General features: G+C 32.8%; 1 protein-coding gene across 2 annotated transcripts in view; it reads left to right on the top strand.

Moving 5' to 3' along the window:
* The first annotated feature begins 1,651 nt into the window (after window positions 1-1,651).
* The window catches only part of LOC132106137 (membrane-spanning 4-domains subfamily A member 15-like), a 43,920-nt gene continuing 39,571 nt past the window's right edge, over window positions 1,652-6,000 (top strand). For both annotated transcript variants that reach the window (XM_059511788.1, XM_059511787.1), the window contains exon 1: window positions 1,652-1,749. The gene's annotated coding sequence lies outside the window, so the exon portion shown is untranslated. The remainder of the gene's footprint in view (window positions 1,750-6,000) is intronic.

The raw sequence follows: 6,000 nt of genomic DNA, 5'->3' as shown, positions 1-6,000 counted from the left end.
CATGGGTAAACATGTTCAGAATTAACTTTTTATTTTATTTTATTTTATTTATTTTTTTATCTGATGCAGGGGATGGTGGATGATGACCAACAGAGTGTGTACTTTATCAGTGTAATAGTTAAACAAATCAAATGCAAAATAAAAAAAGTATAGCCTACTATTTGATACAAATGTTGTATTATTAACCAGTTTTACTCAATTTTGTTCCTGAAATCCACACTTTTAAAAATCAAGATAATCAAGGGTAATCAAACCAAGCACAACCTAATAAAACATGTTTAATGAATAAAGGGTTTTGTAAAAAAGATCATGTTGGTGAATATTCTATTAATATTACAAACATGTGGGTCATTCTTGAATGGCTTATTCTGCATTGGGTATAAACAATCTGGTCCCATTGATTTGGAAGCATGTTTCTTCTCCCAACATTTAGACTGATTTCATTGAGTTTGTTCATGGTGTTTAAATCTCTGTTTGCCATTTGTTGTTCATATAAGAATTTACTTTAATAATGTATTTAATAATTTACTTACAACAGAAATCTTATAACATGTGCTTGCTTGTGTTGATCAGTAGGTCTATCCCTAAACACATATACAAGTAAACCCTTGTGTAGCTTTCACCTGTTATTTTATTTTTTATTTTTTCCAAAACATGACCATGTATTTTTTATTCATACAGGTGTAGTAAATGTCATTTATGTAATGTCTTCACCACATCTGTTAATAAAACTTTTAACACAGAATCAGTTGAAGTCTTTATTCAGCAAAAGCAATCTATCTTTGAAATGAGAATATACAAATTACTGTATGGTTTGATTAAGCCATTTGAAAACATTTTAATTGTTATAAGGTTGTAGAAAATGAGCAAAACGTTTTTAAAGTACTGCAAGTTTGTGGATTTCAAAACTTGACCAATACACATTTGAGTCAAGAAGATTTTCAAGTGCACCACAATGCAGTATATGATTTACTACAAAAATAAAGTTTATAAAGATATTTTTACATTTTTTAACTATATTGTGCATTTTATCTACTAAATGTATAATTTTGGGGGGCAAATAAATAAATACAGAGATTAAGAATGTTTATATTCCAGTTCATGTGTGCATAAAAAAACATTCAGCTTTTGCTTTGTTATTTAAAAGATGTTTTGAATGATTGAGAAAACGATTAATAATGACACAGAATAATCATCATACATTTTATTACATTTTGGCAAAGTTATTAATCGATACATTTTAAGGACTTTTATTTACGTCAAATAAGAATATTATAAAACTGCTTCATTGTAGGCTCATTTGGAGCATAGTCTACCTCAGGTAAATCATTACGACAATTACTAACCATGACACAATCTATAAATTATTTTGCATATTAACAATAGTAATAAAAAAACAATAACCTAAGCATAATGTCATTCTACGCTAAAACATTACGGTAGATATCTCAAGCAATAATAACCATGTAAATCAAAACTAAACTGAGTTCGTCCTGTGATAAGATCATGTCGTCAACATGTTCCAGCACACGAGCGCTTTACACACGAGACTGTTTGGGAACACGAATGTTTATTCACTGACATTAATAATTTCGATTACGCACACACACACACACACACACACACACACACACACACACACACACACTTCTGTCCCACCCACTTCTTCAAAGTTATCTAGGCTACGCCACTGAGAAAGACCCATCTCTGAACACTGTGAAGCAAAGCTGACTTCTGTCTTATTTATCGGTGAGTCCAGAATGTTCTTCTCATGATATGATGCTGTCATATTAGTAACTGTATTATATGTGTGTGGTGTGTTTGCTATTTAAGTCGAGTTTATTGTGAGGTTTAACTAATGCATGGCTAACGTTTATCATAAAATGTATTGTAAATCTAATGTGTCTTTCTGCTATTTTTAACTGTACAGAAACAGCTCGTTTTGCTTCTTAATATTGCAAACTGCTGTTTCTTATCATATTAATAACACGTGTTGTCTCAATGACACTTGTTGGCAGCACAAACAGTTCTCTCTACAGCGGACAGAAGTCTTGCTCAATCTTTTGTTTTTCTCAAACAATGTTCCTCACAGGAAAGTTGTGTCATGACACGCAAAAATGAGTTGGGAAAGACATTTGATGGAGAAATAACGAAATGCTCGGGAGTTGTTGTCGATATAGAGTTAGAGACGGTGAATGTGGTTAACAGTTGAGTCGCATCACAAACACAATGACACGTGAAATAAATCACCATCGTGTTTTAAATCAGAGAGACTTGATTAAGTGCTGGAAATAACAGATGATGGAAGAAAACTATTACAGTCACACACAGATGTAGTGGAGTGAAAACTACTGCATCCAGATGTTTTAGATAACTGTAAAATTATTCACATGCATGACCGTAGCCAGGCTTTGAAAATGAGTGTGGTCCAGGGGGTTTCTATAATAACCCCCTTATTATAGAATTGTGCTATAATAACCCCTATAAATACAACTAATTATATTCTCTAACTCTTAAAAGAGACAGAAATGTAGATGTTTTTGGAGGGATGCTCATTTTTAAATCTTACCCTATTTATTGCATCAAAGTTTGTTAATAATATATCTATAGGGTGGATAATTCTATCAGTTGTTATAACAAATAAATATAAATATATTTATGCAAACATACAAATTGTCCACCAAAGTGTTATTTTCGGATAGTCAAGATTACAAAAGACAACACCTGACCGTCAGCTCCAGTGACGCGGAAAGTCAAACTCCTTGTCATACATATTTTGAAGTGATGGACCCGGGAAATTTTTTCTCCCTTTTCAAATTTCAAATCACATCAGAAAAGCATTTATTTTCAATTAAAATTAAGTAAATAATCAAAAAGTTAAGGGTAGGTGTAGGGAGGGCTTTATTGTCCCAATAAGGTGGCATCAATTAAATTAGACTCATTAAGTTATTATTGCATACTGTCTTATAACTACAGTCAGTGTTGGGAAGGTTACTTTGGAAATGTAATAGGTTACAGATTACAAGTTACCCTGTTTAAAATGTAATAGTAGTGTAACTTTTTCAATTACTTTATTAAAGTAATGTAACTAATTACTTTTGAGTACTTTTTGATTACTTTTCTAAATTTGTGAAAATTAAAGAATAATAAATAAAAGAATATACATCAACTTAAATACAGTTATCTAATAAGCATGTGACGTATTCTGTGTAATAAACTCCTGAAACATTGGTGTTTTTTTGAAACTGCTGTCTCTGTATATGATGATAGTTTTCTCAAAATAAGTAAAATGCACATTAAGTGACACAGAGCAGTTCTAGAAATTATGTTTATGTGCTCGTGTACTCCTATATTGAGATGGCAGAGGTTGAAAACACTGCGAGCTTCAGTAGGCCTATGTGTAGTAAATGAAACCATGTCTTTGCCATTAATTTACAGGAGGGCGGACTGGAAAAAAAATCATCTATTATCTATTTTAAATCTTTAATTTGGGGACATGCAAAATAATTAAAAGTTGTCTCCTGAACTGCACCTTCACTTCCATTTTTTTCTTCAGTCTCTTTATTTTGCCCTGTTATCCATCTCTCTCATGACTTTAATACTCAAGATTGAACAAAACTATACTTTACAATACAATACTCTACAATACTACAATATCTTTATAGAAAAATCCTAATACTGTACACGAGTCATGTTTTTCCCTTACAAAAATTAACCTTGCTTTTATTAGCCTATATAAAAGTAAAATAACCTTGTTTTGTTTTTGTTTTTTTGCAAATGGATTTGTATTTATTTTTAAATAAATACATTTGTAAAATAATTTTACATTTTTGGTTACCACAGTTAAACAATATTAACCATTTTCTCTGGATTTATAGTTAAATATTAAAATGTTAATTTTCGTAAGGGTTCTCTGCTTCTCTCTCTCTCTCTCTCGCATTGATTACTCGGAGTCTGATCCAAACCGTTTGGCGGAGGCGCGGAGAGCGCGCGAGTCATGACTAACAATTCATGACTTAGAGATTTAATTATCAAATGGCGGATTCGCAAATGATCGCTTTAGTACACTCGGCAGGCAATTATACAATAATGATATTAAAATAGCGGGCCAAATCGGCTGCCAGGACTCCGGGAATTGTCCCGGTTTTCCCGGTGTCCAGTCCGCGCCTGATCTCCACAGACACGCAGAATGTGCAAGTCATATATTGCATTTTTGGGGCTTAATATTCACAGACACTAGTCGATGACATGTTTTGATTCAAGTGTACTGACCTACTTTTGATGTAGTCATCCAAAATGTGGCATATTCCGTCCGCGTTAGGCATTCCGTTTTTATGACTGGATTCTACGAACCAGACTGTGTTTCCGCATCCCGGAAATTATTAGGGCGATATGTCTCAGAATAGTCAGTGCAATTTGGGAAATAAATCAGTTAAAACTGTATGTGGATCTGTGTAAACATTCAAATGTAATCCCCTTTGTAATCGTTAAAAATTTCATAAGTAACTGTAATTTAATTACTCATTTTTTCGTAGTAACTGTAACTAATTACAGTTACAATAATTTTGTAATTAAATTACGTAACGCCGTTACATGTAACTAGTTACTCCCCAACACTGACTACAGTACTGAGGTGCAGATAATTGCCACTATTTGAAGTAAGTAGTATAAATAGCAGGAAATCCTGCTATTTTAACATAGTACAAATAGAATCTATAGATATTTGCACTTAGTGTAAATAGAATATCACTAAAAGTTGTGTCATGGAAAGTATAAATAGCTTAAATAACTTAGTGTAAATAGCCGCTGCCTTTTTTGATTACTGCCAGACTAATGCCGCGATGCAATGTTGCCAGATATTGCTATTAAAATAAACAAAAACGTATAAATAAATAAAATAAACCGAAATTATTTAAAATATTTTGGAAATTAGATAAGATAAAGTTATCACTGACCCTAAACAGCAACTTCCTACTTTATTAACTACTTAATTAATAAGTGTTAAATTAAGCGGAAAAAATAATCAAAATCCCTTACAAATAGCTGGATCTGGCAACACAGAGGCTGCGTCTCGCGCTCTCTCTCTCGCTCACAACTCTCTGAAGACTCTTCACTTCGGAAGCGTCTCGCAGCTATCATTTTCATACCACGGACGCTAAACATTATGAATTATACATGCAGACATTCATATGAGGAGTCTAGCAGCAAATTAGTCAATCAGAGAACACATTTTATTTTCGAACATGAAAAATTTACGATGACTTCATAGCTGGCATGTTCATGTTTTTCTTTCCCTAATTAGATCAGCTTGCAGATCTCAGGTTAAAACATTCAGTTAGTTTTTTTTCTATTGTATTCTAATCAGTTTAAATGCTTCAGTTCGTTTTTTTTCTATTATAATAATATATTATAAACCTAATAAATATTCAACCCTTTAAAAGATAATTATATTAAATTATTTTATATTATATTATTAAAGCTCTTTCTGATTCTGATAAAGAATTGAACTCTTCTGAACACTAAAGTCTCAAATCCAAAGAGATATTCTTTATAAAAGTTGAGACTTGTCCACGTACCCCTGAAACAGCTCGATCTCATGGGGCGGTCACACTGCACTTTTTGTTCCATTGACTTCCATTCATACGCATGCGAATGCGTCAGACCAGAAACGCAAGCTCATGCGAAAAATTTAGCATTTCGCTGCGTTCCAAAGTTCAAGTTTGGTGAACTCTGACCTGCGAATCCGCATCACGTGAAGCAGTGGGGCAAGTAGAAGATCGATACGTCACTGCGTGACCTCTCTGTAACGTTACAGAAATTCAAAAATGAAGGAAGCGCTATATAACTTTAGCTGTAGCACAGCGTCCTATTTTATATAATACATATTTAAAAGTTTATAAAAATAAAATACAAAAGAAGCTGCATGGTTCGCAGTGTCAGTGGAAACAGGAACAGATGGTACATTTGAATGAGGATGCTTTATAATTTTTTTATTGCTTA

Source organism: Carassius carassius, chromosome 26 (assembly GCF_963082965.1).
Source record: "Carassius carassius chromosome 26, fCarCar2.1, whole genome shotgun sequence".
NCBI classification, from domain to species: Eukaryota; Metazoa; Chordata; class Actinopteri; order Cypriniformes; family Cyprinidae; genus Carassius; species Carassius carassius.
The sequence above is the reverse complement of the archived record's forward strand: the minus strand, read 5'-3'. Positions and strand labels throughout refer to the sequence as shown.